At 41.5% G+C, this 22,650-nt stretch overlaps 1 long non-coding RNA gene across 1 annotated transcript; it reads left to right on the top strand.

The window, feature by feature from the left end:
• Positions 1 to 3,354: 3,354 nt before the first annotated feature.
• Positions 3,355 to 18,293, top strand: LOC146966191 (uncharacterized). Its single transcript, XR_015034475.1, has 3 exons — positions 3,355 to 3,496; positions 14,576 to 14,731; positions 18,161 to 18,293. It is a non-coding gene; the product is annotated as an uncharacterized LOC146966191 (long non-coding RNA).
• The last annotated feature ends 4,357 nt before the right edge of the window (positions 18,294 to 22,650 follow it).

The raw sequence follows: 22,650 nt of genomic DNA, 5'->3' as shown, positions 1-22,650 counted from the left end.
GGGACGTTGGACGATGAGGTATTCACATGTTGGATCCAACGTTGTCCAAGAAGAGACGTCTGCCGCCTGTGAAGGACATCACCACTGAATTAGGACACAGCTAAAGACTCAGCAAAGCCTCCTTCTCCTATAAATCTGATTCCAGACACTTTGAGGGGAAACTTCTCTGTGTGTGCAGTCGGTGTCCTCCCTGCAGGAAATGACTGTCATCAGAAATCCCTCTCTCCACCTCCTTCCCTGCCTCCCTCCTTCTGTCATGTTGTGACCACCTTGTCCACTCTTTAGCAGAGGGTTGAGCACCATGTTCAGCCTTGATTTAAACATTACAGAGGGGGATTACTGTGCAGCTGAGAGCAGTCTGACTCAGCTCTATCCCCATGTGAATGAGCTTGGCTGGACTCAAACACAGAGGGCTGACTGAAAGTGCTGTCTCAACCTGAGGTACCGGTTTTTATTATTTTATCAATATTTAATGACATAAATGCTCTTAAAAAAGACTACATTGTCATTCTCCAGAGGCTTAGCTGGATGTGCAGACGTTTGAGGTTTAAAAGGCGTCCTGAGAGGATGCAGGAGCTGTCGGTGATTCGTGTTTAAATTTTTCAAAATAGCATCCAGTTTCCTTTCAGGTCGGGTGGCGAGTCGCTTTGTTATTAAACAACAGAGACGGATAGAGGCTGATAAAAAAAAAAGAAAAAAGAAAAAAGACACATTTGTATATTTTAGCCACAAGCAGGCATTTGATGTACATTTTCATACGGCTTCACTGGAATTATAAGCAGCACAAAAATATATTCACAAGTGCCAGAGCTGTAAGTTTGAGCACTTATAATGTGGGGAACATAAACGCCGTGACAACAAAGACAGTCTTTTATTCAATGTACGGATAATAACAACAAATAAACACATCCATTAGGCCTCCAGACGCCGGTCGATACTCCATCGCTGCTTTTGATGTGGCAGTATAAAGAACAGAAGTAATGCACATTTCAACTCTTTCCATATCATTCAGCGCTGTCAAACTTGTTGCCCGTGGCTGCTTCACTCACAGTTGATGTGAAGTGACGCTGGCAGCGGCTGCAGGCTCTCTGGTTGCTCATGGCCTCCTCTCCATCCCCCTTAGAAAATGTTCCTCCGCTGCTTCCTCTCCTGCCACTCCACCTCTAAAGTACAGTTTTTTTTAGATGGATAAGGGTAAAAAGCAGAACTCAGTCCACTGTTGCTTTGTTAACAGTAGAACTGATTTCTATTGCTGTGACCTTACAAAAAAAACATTTTTTACATGACCATGAGAATAAACCAAACTGGAAAAAAATATGTAGGCCTATACAAGAGGAAAGGGGGAAAAAAGTCATTTACAATGTTTAAAGCAGGGGTTCTCAACTAGTCTGACTCTGGGACCCACATTTTCCCATGGTCATTAAGTCGCGACCCACTTTTATAGAATTCAAAAAAAGATTTCTTTTTAAAAAAGCCTTTAAAAACTCATTTTGCTCTTTATTGAGCAAAGTGCATTTCAGAGCACATGAATGAAACTGAGGAGGAACATGACAACTGCATGTACGGAAGTGAATAAAAAAATATCAAACTGCACAAAATGGAGACCAACAAAATGATATATTTGACTTCTAATGCATCTCTGGATTCAGAGCATATTCACAAAAGTGAATAAATATCAAATTGCACAAAATAGAGACCCACAAAACAAGGTATTTTCACTGCATTCAGGCAATAAGAAACTGATATCTTTGCATTCAGAGCAAATGGAGCAAATAATAAGAAACTGAGGAGGAGCATTACAACTACGTGTCTCATGTGCCTTTCAAAATTAGTTATTTTTCAACATAAAAGACATGTCCAACATCAGATGTGCATTAAAATTTACTTTTTTGACCAGCTGTCCACGACCCATCCAGAACGGGTCCGCGACCCACTTTTGGGTCCCGACCCACCAGTTGAGAACCACTGGTTTAAAGCATCTCATTCATTTAACAATGAGTTATAATCTCAAATAATTGTTTATTTATATTCATGGTCAAACCAGTTGCAACATGTTTTACTGGGTATGTTGCATTAGCAGCGAGGTTAAACTATCTTTTATTTCTTTAAGTGGAAAATCATGTTCCATGCCATTATTGCTGGTAAAGCCCATTATGCACTTGGAATCAGGCTTGCTATTCACACTGTGCACTTCAATCCAATGCTCACATCATATCAGGTCAGCTCGGTCCTAATGGCTGCTGTTGACGCATGCAGGAGCCCACTGTTGGGTGCCTTGTTTATAAAAGTAGGCTAGGCTACAGCAAAATGGTTGAATAATAGTGAGTGATTGGATTAAAATAAGTAAATAAAAATCACCCCCACAACACACAGATCAGGAGGAAATTACCTAAAAAGACCTTCTGCTGTAAAGTTAAAGGACGTTTTAACATGGGAGTCTATGGCGACTGACTCACTGTTGGAGACTTACTCTAGTGGTCGGGAGAGGAACTGCACTAGGCCAGAAACCAGCTCTGCTCAGAACCCAACAGATGGTTCAGTTAAAGAAAATCAGGTGTGTTAAGCTAATTTGCTAATGTAGCTTGAAGCTGTTAGCTTCAAGCTGCGACTCCCCGCTGCCAAACTTTCCCAATTCATTTTCAGATGTGTGGTCCTGACGCTGAGTTGCTGACTCTACTGACATCACCTGAGGACATTTATCAGACTTCACACAGCTCCCTCTGGAAACACAGTGGTCTTTAACCCCTTAAAAGTGACCTGATTTAAACCCAATTTGCATCGATTTGCATAAGTGAAAAAGACATTAGAAGATGGTGGCTCACCATCTCGCTCCCCAGGGAGAACCTGAAATCCATCCAAAAGTGATCTAAAAAAAAAAAACACACCTAGCCTGTGTGGAAAACAGGGCTATTAGGCTACACAATCAACATCAATATGGCCATAAAAGTAAGCAGATTTATTGATTTCAACTGTAGGATACAGTTTTTTTCTCTGCACGGAAAAATTCACCCCATTTTTACATCTCACATGAATCAGTAGGCCTAGCTTTTTAAACCACAACTTGTCATTTTTAAACAAGTAGTGGAAACAAATATGAATATTGTGATGTAGGCCTAATGTTATGTTTCATCTTTTTTTTTTTTCAAGAGCTGATGAACATGTAAAAAGAAGGAAAAAAAAGCGGGAGAGCGCGTCATTACGTCATACGCTCATACGTCTTTAACGTTCATGATATCAAATCGAACCGTTACGGGGCGACCGCCATTTTGTTGCGGCAAATATGAAAACAAACACAACCACAGGGACACAGGTGCTGCCCTGCTGCTGCCCCACAGGAAGAGAAGATGAAGGAGCAGCTCAACAGTCTGAAGTGGATTTTCATTAAGACTGGAATTTTATGGGGAAAAAAACACTTGATTTTCACGATCTAATGGACCAAAGGAGCAGGAAATATTGGAGGAATGAGGCAGAATCGACTTCTAGAAGCTTCTAACAGGTAGGACCCATCACCACTGTGCTAGCTCTGCAGCTAACGTTAACGTTAACATGTTGCTTGATATTTCAGTTCAAGAAGATTATAGCTGATTCAATTATGTACATTTGGTTAATATGGAAAAGAGTTACCAGTTTTACTTTGTTAAAACACTTCCATAGTCTTCTAAAGTGCTCATGAAATTCACCTTTTAGTGCAAAGTGGGTTAGCGTTAGCGTCCAGAGTGCTGTGTCACTTTGCCCTCAATAGTTCACATGTAAATGAAGTTGTGTAACGAAAACCCATTTAAAACAACAGCAAAATAATCAAATTCCCTCAGTTTCCCACTTTTATTCTCTCCCATGCTTTCTCATTAGTCTAAGTGAGGTAGCGGTGTCCCTGTCAGGCGGTTTTAGAGGTGACACCCAGCCCCCCCAACAGCCACCTTGGGCTGTGTAACCCCAAATGAACAGAAGCCTGTTCTCTTTAATAATTAATTCAATTAATTAATCCTGGGCTTGCTCTGGTCGACGGAAGCCGGGGGTCAGAACAACAGGGCCGCTCCGCTCCTGAATACCAATAGATTTTGTAAATGAAGTAGTTAATTTTTAACACAGTGTGTTTTCAAATTAGACAGAAAGCAGGGGTGTTTGAGATACTTAGTTCCTCGCTGTTATGTTATTACTTATCAAGGGGAGACACATATTAAGCCTTTTTAATTCTTCTTTGATATGAATCTCTCCTCATGTTTTCATACATGAAACGTCTGTGATTCTTTTCTTCTTGTTTTTTTTTTCTTCTCGCCGTGTCCACAGAAACTAGCCTAAATATTATTCTCTCTTCATCTGAGGATTCTGGTTTACAAAGGACCTGAGTGTGTCCAGTCTTTATTAATATTTTAGGGTCTTAAATTCTATTTACAGAACAGGATGATGCTTATTAAAGTCATTTGAATAATCCTGAGGATACACTACAGTGCCCACTCCTCAGTCACACTGAGAAAGGCCCTTTTTATTTTATTTATTTATTTATGTTTTGTCTTTGATGTGGCATTGGGGGGAAAAATAAGAGCTAAAGTCTGAAGTCTAAGCTGCTGGGTGTTTCCGCTTTCAGCCAATAATCACAGGGGTTGTGTTCACAGTGAAGGCAAAGTTATGGAGACTGAGGTGATGTGAGAACAAGCTAGGAAGGGAAACCAGAACAACACGGTGCCGTTTGCTGTGCTCTGTGGACTCTGTTAACTCAGGATTATTTTAAAAGCAAATGAAACAGCTTGTTAAAACAGAAATAGAAACTTTATTGCATCTTAGTCAAAGCTTAGAATGTAATTTGTCATTTTTTTCTCCTCATGCATTTATGATAATAGTGAAAATTGCTTCAACGTGGGTTTTGCTGTTCTGCTGCTGTGGTAGAATGTGTTTCAGAGAACTAAAGAAAACTACAACAAAAGCCTTAAACATTAAACCATACTGCAGTTCTTTAAGCAAGTTAAAAGTATTCGTAATTGTTGTTGGACTGTTTTGGTGCCTAAGTCTGAGGATTTGGTGCAAACAACACTTCCAAGTTGGAAAGTGGTGATAACAGGAGTTAAACCTGCAGTTGCAAGTGTAATGGGAAGAGAGAACAGATTTACTGTGGCTCTTCCATCTATTTGTATCTCCACAGATGTGACGCTTTCTATCCCAAACACGTGCGCCATGTTGTATGTGGGAGTGTGGCTGTAGTGTATGATGTTTAATAACGGATGAGTTGTATAAAATATTGGGTGTCTATACCCGTCAGGTTGGGTCCTATTGGCTCTGTATTATGCGTGATAACTGGATAATTCTCGACCCAATATTGGCTAATAATTACATTTTTTGCTGATTACTAGAGGCAATTATAATCAGCAAATGATGCCTTGATCTAAGTTGATCTAAGTTGATTTGAAACAATAACAAATGTTGATTTTTGAAGATTTTTTGTTGTTGTGATGACAGTAGTGTTGGTTATAGTATTTGGTCAAGTCAGAGGCAGAGCTATAATGTTAAATTCATCTTTACAAACTACATAGCCTGTTATTGGTATCTGCATTGGTTTCAAGAAGCAGGAAGTTATCGGTTATCGTAAACAAGAGTTATTGTGCGAATTAATGCAGCCAAGTTTCATTTGAGATCATTCAGGTACATAAGTGGTCCTGGCCCTAGATGTTTAACGATTGAAATATAAACTATTTCCATGGAGCTGATGATTAATTGAATAGAAAACAGGTGCAACAGCTTTTTAAACGGCATCACAAACACGTCTGCAGCAGGACGCTGGTTCACATCAGGACAGGTGTTTGAGTCCGACTGCATCCTCTCTGTTAGTCAGTTGCTCCTCGAACACCTCACAGCTTGGGCTCCCTGATTATACAGTCCACCCCCCCTCTACACCCTCTACACCCTCTACACCCCCCTCTCTAATCCCACAAAAAGTTGAGAAAGCATATTAAATGGAAGTGAGGGAGAGTTGCTACTGTTGCTAATTGGATTGGAGCTGGTGGGCATTGGCTCCGCGGCACAATGGGAGCAACCGGGAGTGAACAGGCAGATTCTCTTTGGCTGATGTTACAGTTATTATTAGGCACAGACAGAGAGGTAATTCACTCAGATCAAATGGATTTTGCACTTGTTTTTTTAATCTATAGACTGTGGCTCAGTGGTTAGCTCTGTACAGCCTCGCAGCAAAGAGGCTCTGGGATCGAACGCCTGCCGGTCGGGATCACTCCCGAGTTACCAGACACTTTGTAGATGTAGATTTTTTACTTTTCACTTCAGAGCTGCACTGTCCACTGCTCTAAGGTTTTACAAGGTCCTTGAAGGCCAGTTGCATGTAAATACAGAAATGTAGTACTTCCACACAGACGACGACTTGCAGTAATTAGTAATTAACACAATGAAGGCTGAACTGTACTGCAGGGCATGCATGGAATGGATTAACAAATGGAGATACAAGTTACGATGCGTGTTAAGCTGAAAAGAGCAAAGTCGAGGAGAAATGTTTTGAATCAAATGTCTTCAGGCGCTTGCACCTTTAGGCTTGAATGAAGATTTAGGAGTTTGATGTGAGTGAGTTATGCTCTGATTTAAAATGATGTTTTAAAGATTCACCTCATGAATGCCCGAAGGTGCTTGTTATAAAAGTCTGAAGATTCCTCATTGACCGTCTGTGGTCAGCTGAAACAGAAACACAACACTGCCACTCTCTACTCCAAGAGGGGGAGAAAAAACCCCAGCCGGGTTTATTAGCATTAATATTAATCAGTGTATTAGCTGTGCGTTTAAGGTGCCCTGTTCTCTTGTTACAGCAGCCTTCTCCTTCTCCTTCTCCCTGGCAGAGCTGTTCAGAGTTATCTGACGAGACTGAATCACCGTTGTCGCTAAATAAATGAGTGGTTTTTAGCAGCCGGTGACCGAGGCCACCGTCGTACCTACTGAAGATCCTTTGAAACGCTGACGTGCGCTCACGCTGTGGTTGAAAACTTTGAAGTGATCTGAAGAAAATGACTTCAACCGTGAGCCACCTCCACTTCCCTGCCTTTTGCCTCCACGTGGGTCGCTTGGATGTTTCACCACCACCTGTAGATCAGTGGCGCCGAGTGCAGCGGGAGGGGAGTCCTTAGTTAGTAAGTGTTTTAGTACTTCCTGTTCCCTTGTCCTGTGTGTCTTTTGGTTGAAATAAGGTCTGTGATTATCACCGCATAAAGACATTTTCATGTTTTTATTCTCAAATGCGTCAGTAAATACTTCAGTCCTGCAGCTTTTATGTGACTTGATAAGAGAAGCTCCAGAGGTCAGGGTTTCCCATGCAGGTTTAGACTCTACGTGGGCGGACTCAGCCTATTCTAATGGAGCCGCTTCATTTCATCACATTTTACTTGTAGGTTTTTTAATCCATCAGATCGATGCTTGTGTGATTGATTAACTCTTCTCTTCTTGCTCCACTGTACGTTATTGATCGGACAAGTCAGTTCTGAATTCCAGTCAGTAGTGCCGGTCCTGGTGTGCATCGTCATCACTGAGGAATATCAATTAAATACAAAGATGTTGTGTCAGTGTTTAAATCAGCACTGTGTTGTTTGGTTTATTAGCTTTTTACTTCTGCTGATTGTGTTCAGGTCTCTAACATCGTGAAATGGTTCATTGGTGGAGATGATCCTGTTGGACAAAAAAGTTTCTGTTCTTCAATAACCTAAAAGACAATTAAAAAATCCAATTTGGTTTCAAACGGACTGTGTTCCCATTTTTGTTCCCATTTTTTACCGTTGGTTGACATCGATTAGGCTAATTAATCAATTTCCTTTAATAACCCTGGAAGTGGTTTGAGAGATGGTTGGAAAGGAAACCTATATAAATGATCTGTGTGAATATCAAAGGCCACAGTGCGATTTTAAACATTTATAAGTTTGTCACCCTCTTGTGGTGCAGTGCAGTGTGTAAACAGCTGACCTGCACAGACTGACCGATGCACGGTGATATTTAGTGACATTTCCTGAGCCTATTGGAGTGAATCACCACATTGTATCCCTAGTAAAGGCTTGTAAGGGCTTAGTTTTTAATTGCCAGTGCCTCTGCTGTTTGATGAGGTGTTGGGGAGCCTGATGATTCATGATACATACCCTCCTGACGGTGTTTAAAGCAGAGCTCCCTAAATTATAGATGTTAGCATGAATTATCAATAAGAAAAGGTCGACGAGACCAAGGGCAACGAAGGGTGTAGTATCACCGGGCTCGCCACTTAGCATGCAACACGGCAACCTGAATGAGGAATGGTTCCCAATTTCTCTATCTCCCCCCTCATCCCCTCATTATCTCTGTTGCAGAGGTTTGTACAACAATGGGCCGAGCGGTTTGTTGTGGCCCGTCTCTGTTCGTCAGCCCGACCGGCGTCGCATGTTAGAAAACTCAGATCACTTTCTTTTGTATCATTCATCTGGTGTCAGAAGCCTGAGGGCGAGCAGCAGTGTTTGCCAACGAAGATGTGTGTGGAATCGGCTCACAGGAGGCTGTTGTGAAAATACATCACAAAATATAATTTTTATGGAGCCAGGGGGTCCATTAATTTCAGCTTAAAAGTGAATCCATTTGCAACAGCCGCCACTACAGCTCTTCCCTCCCGTTTCAATTCACTCGCAGCCATTTGTAATTGCTTTGTGCCTTGAGTGGAATGGACGCCTGCTCATGATTGAATGCACAGTAGGCATTGATCAGAGTGGGAGATATCTGGGGTTTTCTCTGCAGAAATATTACTTCACCGATGCCAGCTGGGATAATTCCCAAAACTAAATGGTCAACAATTTAGATTACAGCTCTCAGCATTGACTTCCCGGTGTAAAACTGTCGAACAAGTGGAGGCAACAAGCTGTTTGACTTTCCTGTGGGGGGAAAGATTCAGTGCCGTGCCAAATATTTACTGCCCAACCCCACTTGTCGATAATTTCCAGCTTGCTAAATTTGCAGCTTCATTATGGCAAAATTAATCCACAATGAGTACCTTACTTTTTTATGTGGGTTTGGGCCACAGAGAAGCTATGTTAACGCTCTGTGTAGCGGTTGCATGTCTGTTGATCCGACTGAAACTCCGTCTCTTGCTTTGCTTTGTTCATGAAAAAGAAGCTGTGGTGGAGTTCGGCTGTAAATTAATCACGAGTCACAGTGAACATAACAAGACGAAAGTTTCTTTTCTGAGAACCAAGGACAGCTACTACTCATCTGCAGGCTGATTTATATGTTGCACCTTCACTCGTCTTCACTCTTCTGTGAAAGCAGAAATGTTTGGATCAAGGATGCAGGTTCCAGTTGGACGAGGGAAACATTGCTGCTACCCTTTGAAGCATGTTTCTGCACTCCATCATTAGGTTTTATCTTTCACTGTACTTGGTGCCAACCTCACCTCTCCTACTTTCTCTAAAAAATGAGTTAGATTTTGGTGGTCAAGGTCAGTGACCTCTCAAAACACAGTTGAACACAATATCTCCACAACACCTTCAGGGAGTTCCTTCGGCTTTGGTACAAACATTCACCATGGACTTAAGGTGGACTGATTAGAAAGTCAACGTATGTGCCATGAATTCCTTTGAGGAATTCAGGAGATCTTGTTGTCAAAAGGCCAGGGTTTCTCAGGTCACTGTGACCTTGACTTTGGACCTTTTTACCTTTGGCCACCAAAAGGTCATCAGTTTGAATGGTTTTACCCAATGTAAAGACGTTCCTTCAAACTGTTATGTCCCTTACCCAATTTATCATTGAGACCTGTTGAGGCTTTGTGGAGATTTAGCAAAGAAAATGGGATGGTACACCCAGCTATGACTGTTGCCAGTGCAGAGAAATAACAAATCAAATATTGGAAATTAGCTGCTGATGGTTATTATTCATGTAGAAACATTGGCTTTTTCAATTAACACCAGGTCTAAATCCATGGAGGGAAGGTTTAAAGTTCAGACCAGGCTGCAAAAGGTCATCAGAGGGCAATTAATTTGTCTGGTTTGTTTACGATTTAATTGTAATAGTCTATTTTGTTCTTGTTCAGTCAGATAACTGCAGTGCTTTAGTTTCCTCTGTTTACACTGGGAAAATTAAAATCAGCTTCATGTGGTGTTCAGGTCAAAAGTGACAACATAATCTTCATTTTATTCATTTATTTTATTTTTATTTATTGGTTTATTTGAAATGGGACTCCACATATTCATGAACATACAAAAACCATTATTTGATGTAGCTAAATATGCCAGATTTAGCTAGAGAGCTAATTTCCATTTTTAGTCCCATGGTCCACAAACAAATAAAATTTAGAGACAAAACAAATGGTAAACACAGTACATCACTGGTTGCATTAACCAGGAGGATGGTAAAAAAATGAGTGCATTTATCCTACAATAGTTGTCCTAAAGTGCTATTTGAGATTAATTGAAGTGTGTCAACAGTATCTGTCATAAGGTGGCATTTTTTGAAGTGCTTACAGTTGTAAATACAAGATAAGACTATACCCTTAATGTTACGTATGTTGAGCTTTCTCTTATATTCCATGTTGAGCAACCGTAAATCTATAAAACCCTTTGTGCAGATGCTGTTTTCCTGAACTGTACCTCACAATCTGTGTCTGTTCATCTAGTCTTTCCGTGACCTTTAGAAATACATGGTTTGAGCTGATGCTCTAAGATAAGCTTTGTGACTATTAGAAGCTACTGTGAGGACAATGAGAAATCTGTTCCTGACCTCTAAGTCATCGGGCTCAGGTTGAAAAAACAACACAAATCAACCAGTTTTGTGCAGGAAGGACTTCTTTTTGTGGACTATGCAATGCTTGATTTCTTGCTTCATAATCACAAACACACCATTAAATAGTTCTTTTGAAAGCATGAAATAGTGGAGAGGAATTATCTTCCCTTGCTGCTCAGAAAGTGTATGTACAGAGGTTTTTTAATGACGCTCATGGAGCAGAGGAGGGAGTTTTGCTTTCTCCCCTTTTGATGTTGAAGTTGATTGTCTGAGAAGTCAGTTGGTTTCAATGAGTTGCAATCGCAGCCGTAAAAAGAGTTGCAGTGCCAAGTTGGACGTGGATTTCTGTTACAGCTCCATTTCACCAGCTGTATTTCAACCTGTGTCATGTGCTGGGGTTTATTTCCATTAGCCCTTTTTCTTTCAGCTGCCACCAAGTAGTAAACACTTTAAATCCCACTCCCCGCAGTGTTAGTGGGTGTTTGAGGCCATCACAGCTTGTTGTTTTTATGCCCCCAATTAGATTTCAGCGGTCAAAGGTCAAAAGTGAACAAAACACTTTAGAGCCAGTTCCAGTTTGTTTTTATGTCTCTGAATTAAGGCTGTCAATCTTCCCCCCAAATCAGATTCAAATTTCTAACGCCTCTTATGTTAAATATTCAAATTATATTCACATTTTTAATGTTCTTTTTTAGCTCATTATATCCACCTTTACCAGCTTATTATTAGCTACATCATGCGTCCACTAACGGGCATTCCAACCAAATCTGTTACGTAACATTTGCAACACACTTAAAGCAGAAGTAAGCGATATTTTTGTGTTAATATAAGTCTTAAATAGTTCTATCTTCCGACAGCAATCACTTACATAGAGTGTTTGGTCCGAAACACGGGTCTGTCAGTCACTCTGCTCTGCTCTGAGCCGAGGAGAAAACTTTTCTTGTATCCTACAAGTTTTATCCAATGAGGAGAGAGAACGGCATGCAGGGCTGTGTGTGCAGGGACGAGGACCAATAGATCCATGACGAGGGCGGGGGCTGCTAACTCCATCGGCTGACAAGACGTTATGGTGCGTTCAAGGCAACCCGTAACTCGTGTTTTTCCGACCTGTGAAGTCGTACCAGTTCGATCTGGTACGAGTTCACGGGTCAGAAGTTACAAGTGGCCGTTATAGTGACTTTCACAGGTAAAACAGGTCGGAAAAACACGAGTGGGTTGCCTGGAACGCTACAAAGTCGTAAGTTGTGACTTGAAGCTGTAATTTACGGTTTCAAAAGCCTGCCTGGAACACAGCATTAGCCAAAACGACCGGATCGCTTACTTCTGCTTTAAGTTTTACCAACTCAATATCAAGAAGGGAAATCGAAATATTAAAAGTGGTCTTTGGTTCGATAGATTAAAAAAAGGTGTGCGTGTAGTGTGGGAACATGTAGGCCACCGCTCCAGCCGAATAAACTGGTGATTAAAAAAAACTGTTCTCGTAAATTTGAAGCTGCAGCTCTACGTCCCACAGAAACAACTAAATCCTTTTTTTATCAACATGTTTCTCCTATTCGCATGAATGCAGCATCTCATGAAGCCGTTGGGGGAATTCATTCAAATTTGGCATCAACACTCATTTAGACTCAAAGATGACCTGATAAGATTTAGCTGGTTAAAGGTCAAAGGTCACAGTGACCTCACAAGTTAATTTTTAACCTCCTGACTGTGATATGTGATGAGACACCTCGGGGGGGATTTTGTTCAGATTTGGCACAAAAAAAAAGCAAAATGAAAAATCACTGAAAATGTCTCTAAGGATAAAATGAACTGTTAACAATCTATATTCAGAAAGTTAAAGGTCAACTCCCCTGTAGCATCATAATGCTCTGCAAATAATAAATGTTGATTATGCACTGTGTCTTTAGTAGTTCTGCATTAACTGTGGAGCTGCTGCTGTTGAAGGTGAATGGAAATGTTGAAATATATTGACCTGGCTGTGAGTCAGGAGTTCACACTCGGTTGTCCATTAATTGCAGTCTCCTCCTTCAGCAAGACATTAACGAAACAAAAGTTAGAAAACTTTTTTATGAGCCAAGTGACCCCGGTGGAGAGAAAAAAAAAACAAAACATTTTTTATTTAACATAAAGAGTCAGACGTGGGCTTGTTCAACCCAGGAATTCAAATAGTCTTTTTTACTTTTGATGTACTGGAACATCAGGTTCAGGTGAAAATCAAAACCAATCAGATCTTTCAAGAAAAATATATTACAAGTGTCAAATTGAATGAGCCATTTTTTTTTTTTTTTAAAGAAAATGAGGCAACGCAGGCGGAGCAGATAATGTGAATATCACTCTTTCATCTGAAGTGTTCTCACAGTGTTAATGTTCTTGCACACAGTGTACAGGCAAGCGGCGGTAATATCTGAATGGGTATAAAAAACTTTTAATTTTAAATGGACGGTTCAAATGTGCAGCTTTATTTCATTTACTGGATAATATTCCATCATTGGCACCAAGGAAAACTGGAAGCAGCCTCATTATCCGTCTCCATCCTTCTTCCTGCCACATCATTATTTATCAGATTATCATTATTCAAACACAACTTTTTGATTTGATTGATTCCACTTCCTCTGTAAGAGCTCAAACAGTGGCACCACAGAATGGGTGCCAATAAAATGAATTAAGAATATACATGTAAATCATTTCCCCGCATGCATTTATTTATCGCTGCTTCCCCCAAGTTTCCTTCATTATGAATGGTACAATATTGCTTGGCTTTTTCATACCCGGTAGGCTGGATTATATTAGCATAATGTGACATCAATGATACATCATACACATGTTTTCTTGCACATTCATAAATAACTAAGGGATTTCATTCTCCTGTTTTTCAAGAATATGTACATATAGTTTGTCATATCTTGTGTGACCAATTACCATTTCTCCACGTACACCAGGCACAAAAAAAAAAGTGTTGGATCATAAAAGAGAGACGGGCCTGCAGAGTCAGCATCAAAAAAAAGCTGTGAGAACGACATCATCACATTTCGAGCTCGCAAATTCTTTAACTCTGCACACATGAAAAAAGACAAAGGTGGCGAAGCTGGCAGAAACCCAGCGTCGTTATAACCCTCCTTATATTCAATGATGTGCAGATGGCTGAGCAGAGATACAGAGGGTGTGTTGATGCCGTTCTTCCACGTCTGTAATGTGTGTGTGTGTGTGTGTGTGTGTGTATGTGTGTTGTGTGGTGCTGGATGTGATGTACCTTGTCTACAACTACAACAACAGCAGCAGCTGCTTCAGCCTCTGTCAGCGTCTGCACTGCATCCACTCAGCCGCTGTGCTGCTGTGCACTCTGCGCTGTTTTGACAGAGCTCACAGCCTTATACATAATTATGTACTTATGCACATGAGTGGATAAAAAATAGATTTGAAGCACAAAAAGTTACTTTGGGTCACGGTTGGATGCGTCTCTAAAAATTATGTTTATATACGTTTTAGAGGAAACATAATCACTGCAAGTGTGGTGGGTTTATGTTGAAAATGGTCAGTGTGGTCAGAGTGGTTTGTGGGAGAACAATATACAGCACTTTGATACCATAAACTGTTGTCAAGAAAAAATATGTAACACATTTAATGATAAAAGGAACATAAGATGTCATCAGGGATTCATGTTACAGCCAAGTGTGTTCCCCGAGGGTCAGATTTATGATGTGAGGCCAATAGAGATGCGACTTCCTGTTTCATGCTCCATGTCACTATTGACTTGACTCGTATCTACATTTTGCCATTTTGATAGATAATTTAAAAAAAAGGCATAATCTGCGCATCATTGAGAATGAGTGGGTTTTTAAAACCTGTTTGTGATTCTGCCCTGCAGGAGCTGCAGTCTGCATGCTGTCATCTGTGTGTGTGTGTGTGTCACTCTCCTCATTGCGTCTTGCAGGATGCTGCACTTTGATTCAGTTGTGGTTGTGTTTGGGGGCAAGAATAAGACGATTAATTCAGCTCCAGCCCACGTCAGAGAAGCTGAGTGGTGAGCGTGGTTGCTGTTGCACGTTGTAAAGTTCTGTACCCACCTGTCGTTTTAAACATCCCATGTTTTACACTTTCCTGTCATTTTATTCAAACAGAGTTATTCAAGCAGAACATTTTGTGGTTTAAAGAGCCAGAAACTATCTCTGTTTTCAGATTGCAGCAGTTTTCAGCAAGTTTCAGAATAAAACATTTAGAAAACCAAATCCTGCAAGGTTTTGAATGGTGGGCGGGGCTCGTTGTGACATCACAAAGTGACAGGAAGTCCTGACAGCTGGTTTTAAGGTTCAGTTTCTTGAATACAGGCTGTGTGCATTTCTCTGTAGACTGAGGCTTTGATACTTTCACAGTATTAATATAGAACCTAGAGCTGCTTTATAATCACACTACACATGGACATCTACCTTTATACTGTATGGAGCTTTAACACAAACATCTACCTTTATACTGTATGGAGCTTTAACACAAACATCTACCTTTATACTGTATGGAGCTTTAACACAAACATCTACCTTTATACTGTATGGAGCTTTAACACAAACATCTACCTTTATACTGTATGGAGCTTTAACACAAACATCTACCTTTATACTGTATGGAGCTTTAATACAAACATCTACCTTTATACTGTATGGAGCTTTAACACAAACATCTACCTTTATAATGTATGGAGCTTACCTTTATACTGTATGGAGCTTTAACACAAACATCTACCTTTATACTGTATGGAGCTTTAATACAAACATCTACCTTTATACTGTATGGAGCTTTAACACAAACATCTACCTTTATACTGTCTGGAGTTTTGATATAAATATCCACCGTTGCGTTAGACCTTTAAGGAGACACAGTTGTGCAGTTATGAGTTGCAGAACGCTGCCTCGGTGTAAGTGCTGCGTCATGAGCATCGTTTTATCCTCCTGCACTTTGCAGATCTGTGATGGATCCAGAAATGACTCTGGCCTATCATGCATGCATTTTCAACACGTCATATTCATTACATACAGTGGAGGTACATATATGTTCATTTACATGTTGTCTCCGCGCTTTTCATCATTTCCGTCACCGAGGCCTCCCTCCACAAAAGCATAATCTCGGGGCATGATTGGAGAACTCTCAGCTGTAATTAAATGATAAGGTGTTTATGCAAATATATCAGATTTTTGTTGGCGGCAAGGCGGCAGCTGTTTGAATGAGGGGGTTGAGATAGTACAGATCATTGATTAAATAGAGAGTCTGTTAGTGTCATCCCACTTGCTCTCTGTCTGTAAGACACTCACTTCCTCACCTTATCAGTTTGGCAGATTAGCTGTGAAAGTAATACTGACGCTGTGAATGCCATCAGATATATTTTAATAGGAAGTGTGGCAGCTCAGAATTTACAGCCAGCCTCGATGCGGATGCGCGCCGCGTATCCGGGGAAAGTGCACCCAGTGCTTTTGAATAGCTCTCATCAGTCATCGAATTATCTGCTCATTCCAGCAGCAGTGAAAACACGGGGATGTTGGTGCCATTAAAAGAAGCACAGAGAACAGTGGCACGAAATGACATGGTTGAATGCGCATGTAGTTACAAATGTAGGTCATCTGACTCGCCATATGGTCCTCGGCTAATGCAATTTCTTTCAGTTTTTTAGAGTTAAACATGATTGCTTTAACATTTCATACTGTAAAGTGGCTGTAATAATGTCCCAGTGATTATGGTAAGCTCCGGTTTTCTGCACGGTTCCAAGAGGCTCATTTTGTGAGTGTTTCACAAGCTTGAAAACCAGCCGCTGAGATACCGCTTCAAGTCAGCTGAACGTCTCATTTCATTTATTTCTGAGGAGCCAGTAGAGATGGTGGTGGTGGTGTTGGAGCACTCAGCTTCAAGTCAATGAAACTACAAACTGCCAACGGAGATATCCCAACAACTGTTGGATGAAATGCACTTAAATCAACATTTTAAAGTAGCTGTTTCTGTAGTTTATATTATCTATGAATGACAATATAGCCATATTGCAAGCAGTGCAAGAGTAGAAAGCTTTAGTTGACAGTTTCTACTGCATCATGGTTCAGTGGCAGGCATGAAAATAAACACAGCTCAGGAAATCAGAGCTCTCCTGCTACCTGTAGAGCCAGCCACACATCCTGGTCACTTCCTGTTTTAACTGTTGCACACCTTCAGACTCGGTGACAGGCTCAGGCCTCGTCCACATGGAAACGGAGCTTTCCCCCAAAACGATCTTTTCCATGTTCATTTTGAAAACATTGTTCGTAAACACGCCATCATTTCAAGAAATATCTGCGTCCACATGGATCCACCGACAACGACTCTAAACGCTGTAGTACGGAGAAGAAGACAGATTCAAACTCCAAACATTAGAAGTGGATTAAATGTTGACTGGGAGTCGTGTCAGAGCAAATATGACGGTCACTGTTGATTAAACGGGCGAGATTACAGGTGAGAGCGGTGGGGGGTATGACATCATCGTTTCACAAAAGGTCAGTTTTGAGTGTCTACACAAAAACACTGGGGAGCCGTTTTGAAATTTTCTCACTCTGGGACCCGTTTCCAGAAAATACAGTGTTTGCCCCCCCAAAACACAGTTTCAGCCTGGATGAAATGCTGAAACGATAAAAATATTCTGCGGATTCACTTACCTGTACCCGTCTGGACGAGCTCTAAATCCTACAAGACTCTAAAGCAACATGACTAGATGTCACATTGCAGTGGTCAAGTTAATCACATGTTGACAGAGTCTCTGCTCAGAGGGATTCAAAGTGTAAAATATTAACGACTAATCAAAATATCACTGCTTTGAAAGGTTGGCAGGCAGAACCAAATGTCTAATAATGTATAGGCTTAATTTTACATTAAAGACTCTAAATGTATTAATGTTCTCATATTTTCACACCCTGAATAATTCATGTTTTGAAAGGACTTAAAGGACACAGTGTGAGAAACATCTGTCTGAAGCCTGAGTCTGAAAACCTCTGGGCCAATATAGTTCATTCAAAAGAACGTAGTGCAGTTTTATAATGCAATAAAAGCTGAGGAAGAACGTGCATAAACATTGCAAAAATAATAACTCAAATTAGAAATTCCCCTTTTCTGTAATTGGGTCATTAAAAAAGTGCATTTGCTCAACAGTCCCAGATTCAGGATGTTTCCTAAATTGGACTCAATTTTTCCACTTTTTTGTCCGTGCGGTGCTCCCACTGGCTCGTGCACGCTCCATTCTGCAGGCCTGGTTTGAACTGTGCTTCAGGTGAACTGGCTCCAAATCAAAATCCAGCACCTCAGTCAACACAGGCACGTAATGAAAGGTGCATTCACAATGAACCCACTGCTACACTGCATCTGCTGCAGCCAGGGGTTCATTGTGGCTCAAGAAAGCAAACATGTGCAGTATCCGGCTCCAGATGACCTTGAGGTGTCTTCGGTATAGGCATCGCTACAATAACCACAAGAAAAGTGGAGGCTGCGGTGGCTCGGAGAGAGGCAGTGTAAAGCCAGCCTGGAGCGAGAGGGACGGCTGAGGCAACACAACACCGGCTCAGTCCTGGCTCGCCCCGGGGAAACAGGAGAGCAAGTAGAAAGACAAAGACAATGGTGCAGTGAGTGATTCCAGGGTCTGAGCTGCTGAGCAACTTTGTCATGTTCAGTATGAGTAAAAGTTTGTGGAGGAAGTGAAGAGCAGGGCTGGTTGAGGTTGAATTGAGTTTGCATCCACATTTGATTTTTATACTCCCATTGGTTTCCAAGACATAGAGAGATACGTCTGTGAATATTCTCATTCATCCAGGTCGTCGTTTTCTCTGGGCAACAAATTGAATCGAAGGCTTCAATTTGTTGCCCAGAGACGAGACATGAGAGCATCTGTTTTCAATCAAACATAGAACCACCTTGCATCAAACAAGTGGTGCACAAAAAAAAAGTAAGACATTCATGATCGCTAATTGAAATCACAAACAAAACAAACCGATGTGTTGACGGATGACAATAGCAGTCCAAAAAAAGAAGACATTGGCAACCGTTGGGTGGGTGCACAACTACAGTATTTGATTTGAGACAACACTTACTGTTGAAATCCGCAAGTAACCCTAACCCCTGACAGTGTACTCATGGGAATATTCGAATTGAGAGACATCATTACTCACAAGTTACTCATTGACGTCACCAATTGATAGCTTTCATGTGACGTCACGGCCCGTATGGAACGCCCCCCTGGCGGTCAAAACAATCCACTTCCCCGCTGTCCGCTGGTTAGGACAAGGCAGAAAAACACACACTGCTCCCTGCTGCTTCAAAAATACCGGTGTTATGGCCCAACTGGTGTCTGATTTAACTGGTTACCGTACCGAACAACAGCTGTGCTGCACTTCCGTCCGCAGATTTGTCACAAATTCACAAATCAAGCCGCAGTTCACATGTTACTGCAGCGAATATGCTTCTGTGAGTGAACCTGTTCAGGCAACCTACAGTCAGTCAGCGCCACACTACTCTCACTCTGCACAACACTGCACACTATGACAAAGCCTGTCATGTTAAAGTTACGAACTAATGGAAAACACTCTGAAAATACAATAACAACATCGTCCTCGCCGCGCCGCGGTCGGTCCCGACCCCCGTTACCGTGTCGCTGCCGCCGCAGGCGGTGCTGTTGCCGTGTCGGCTGTTGCTGGTCCCGCTGCTATCGGACCGCCGTCATCGTTGCCGTCGGTAGCGGTGCGTAGCAAAGCTCCGGGGGGTAAAGGGGGGGCAGCTGGTCACCGTGCAGCCCAGCTAAGGGCTCTGGTGTGTGGGTGAGAGGAGCAGGGAGCCTGGGCTCAGTGAGCTGGAACTCAGACTGTGGAGCTCAGCGGAGCTGCGGTACCAGGACGGTGTTCCCACACAGGAAAGTTACAGGTACATTTCTACCACTTCAACGAGTTCAGAAACATTATTTTAAGATCAAAAAACTACAAAATGGGGCTTTTAATCAGACACCAGTTGAGCCATAACACCGGAAATATTGGTTGCAAGCGGTGGAGGATGATGGATTCTCCACCAGGTAAATGTAAACATTGCCCAACTCGAGCTTCGGCAGGGAACTGGTCATTTTAAACAGCTGGTATACAGCAGCTGGTGTTGAATATGGGTCACAAGTGCCCAAAACTTCAAAGCTGTTTTTATATCTTTCTCTCTCGGCTGCTGGCAGATGATTTAAGTCATTACTCGGTTGTTTGTCCATAGAAAGTCCATTGCGGGGCCACTTTGGAATGTTGCTTTTGACCGCCACGTCCCTGGGAAGTGACGTCACTGAAAGCTATCAATAGCGACTCTTCGTAGCCTCTAGTCGATCCTGAAGACACAGCAGAGCTCAGTGGACGTATTTCAACCTCCTGTCAAACCATAATCTCTCAGTCTTTAGAATGATTTTGATGCTGTAATCGACCTTGTGCAGGTTTAAAAGCCTAAAGTCGACTGTGAAAACCATGAAAAGAGAAAAGACCAAACAACACGTTTAAAAGGAGAGGCACCTTGAAAATCCCTGGCATCCCTTCTCAATGGAAACCAAATGTGTGACCACACTCTCAGCAGCGGAGTTGTATTGTTGGCGATGCAGGCATCAGTGGCATCCACCACACAATATATCCTACAATGGGTTAAAAGCAATGAGCTATAGGAGCTATCATCACCTAGACAACCACTAGACAAAACATAGTCTTTTGATTGATGGTGAATATAAATGTAATGTTTACTGAGGGTTCAAGAACACGACTTCAGTCATTAGCCGTTGTTGTGACTGTGAGTGCTCTACATGAGGCAGTAAATGAATGAAATGAAATGAATACACAGCATTGATGTTTCTGGAGTTCAGACAGAGTGCTGCCAGCGCCGACGCCAAAACCCACAAGTTTAACATCGCACTGGTTCCAGAAAAAGAAAGTGAATGGGATTTCTGCATTGCGTTTTGGATGATGTCAGAAAATCAGCTCTGTGACTAAAACACAAGTTTATGACACTAAAAAGTTTAGTTCAGTGAGATAATCTTCACATATGAACTCCTTTTATACCCTATCTGAAACTTGAATGCGTTCAAACGTTAGGCTTCAACATGCTTGACTTTAGACGTCACCACCACTAAGCTTTCCACTGATTTCAGCCGCTTTATTTTAAAAACATTGTCTAATGGGGGAATGGGACTGTTTTACTTGTTGAAGAGCCATAAATAACATCAAATAACCTCCATAAGAATGGGGGTAATGACGTTTAGTCGTAACGGGTTTAGTCGTTTTGAGCAATTGTTAGCAACCGTTAGGGTATTTACTGACCTGTTTTATGTCCTAGAACAAAACCTGAAACTCACTTAAGCTTTTGTTAACCACAGACCTGATTTGCGGCTTTTTACCAGAATCCCATTCAAGAAACTGTCTTTAGGGTGGTATTTCTGTGATGCAATCATATGTATAACATTTGAAATTGGCTCCATTCAAACCTTTAGTTTCCATCTTTGAAATCTGACTGGGATGTTACCGAGGCTTTTCCTGAGCACATCCATCTTCTCCCTTTCAAAAAACCACTGCAATCACTTCAGTTGCTTCATTGCCAAAGTTTACCACCAGTGTACAACCAACAAAGTTTTAACACTCGTGGCGAGCAGCAGCAGTCATGGCACAATGCCGGCATAGCGGCGGCGGCGGTGGCGGCAAACCAGGAACGAGACTGGAGCAGAATATGGAACGACGCAGCTGAAAGTTTAATGGGCCAAGAAGAGATGTGAGCCTCTGTGAGCTGCTCCTCTCTGGGGAGGAACACAAACATACAGCACAGCAAACACCAATATCAATATAAGGCACGACATACATTATAATACACGCAGCATGCTTCATATTAATACACAGAACTCCACATATACATTCATAACAAGCAGAATAATACAGCTTTTTATCAAGATAAGCAATGTATTTGACATATGTTTCCTTTAATGTTGGTTATATATTATTTTGCAGCTGAAGCTCTCGTATGCCAGACTGGCATCACACAGAAAACCCAAATGAACTAACTAGCCTATATGGCGCAATAGAGCAGCTTCCAATGTGTGTTTATCAGCTGGATTTATGTTTCAGGAGACAGTGAAATTTCTGCCTGGACATGTGTAATGATGGAGTTTATTGGGAGAGGGACGTCCCAGTGGCTGAGTGGCTCGGGCACCGACCATATGGGCGTTATGAGCAGCTCCAACCGCCTGGCTGGCTGCAACCTTTTACTGCATGTCCTCTCTCTCCGCTTTCACAGTCAAATAAAAACACTAAACCAAAAAATGCCCCCAAAACGGACAGAAAAGCTAATATGTCATAGTGTATGACACAGTAAATGACTCCAGAATTAGCCAACAGCTCATTTCAGTTTGTTTCGTAACAACACAAACCGACCCGTGGCTTTTTCTCCCTGAAGCGCAGTGTTAAAAAAAAAAAAAAAGAAAAGATAAATAAATAAAAACCCTATGAAGAGATCCAGGACTTTCTTTGGTCGACATGCAGACATGTCAGCTGAGTCAACACAGAAACACAAGTTTCTCTAATCATTCTCAACATGAAGGAAGCGCCTCAGAGTTCACACTCACATTGATCTTTCTATTCATCTTCCAGAATAGACAGAGAGAGAGAGAACACCTGCAGTTCCACCTTGATCTCCTGACTCACTAATCAAACTTCAGCAGCTCACTCTGCATTTCATCTTTATTTGTAGAATTATGTAAATGCTCCTAAAGCCCAAACTGTCAGTCAGCTGCTCTGTCTGTGCTAAAATAAAACTATTGTCATTTGGTAGGATAGGATAAATGCTAATATTCTTAAATTTGTTTTACACATGCACACAATAATATGACATCATATATTCAGATGTGATTGAAATTCCACATGAAATCCGCCGAGCACCTTCATGCTGTTTGAT

This window comes from Trachurus japonicus, chromosome 20 (genome assembly GCF_045865225.1).
Source record: "Trachurus japonicus isolate A0001 chromosome 20, Traja_1.0".
Classification (NCBI taxonomy): Eukaryota; Metazoa; Chordata; class Actinopteri; order Carangiformes; family Carangidae; genus Trachurus; species Trachurus japonicus.
This window is presented reverse-complemented; position numbering and strand designations above follow the sequence as displayed.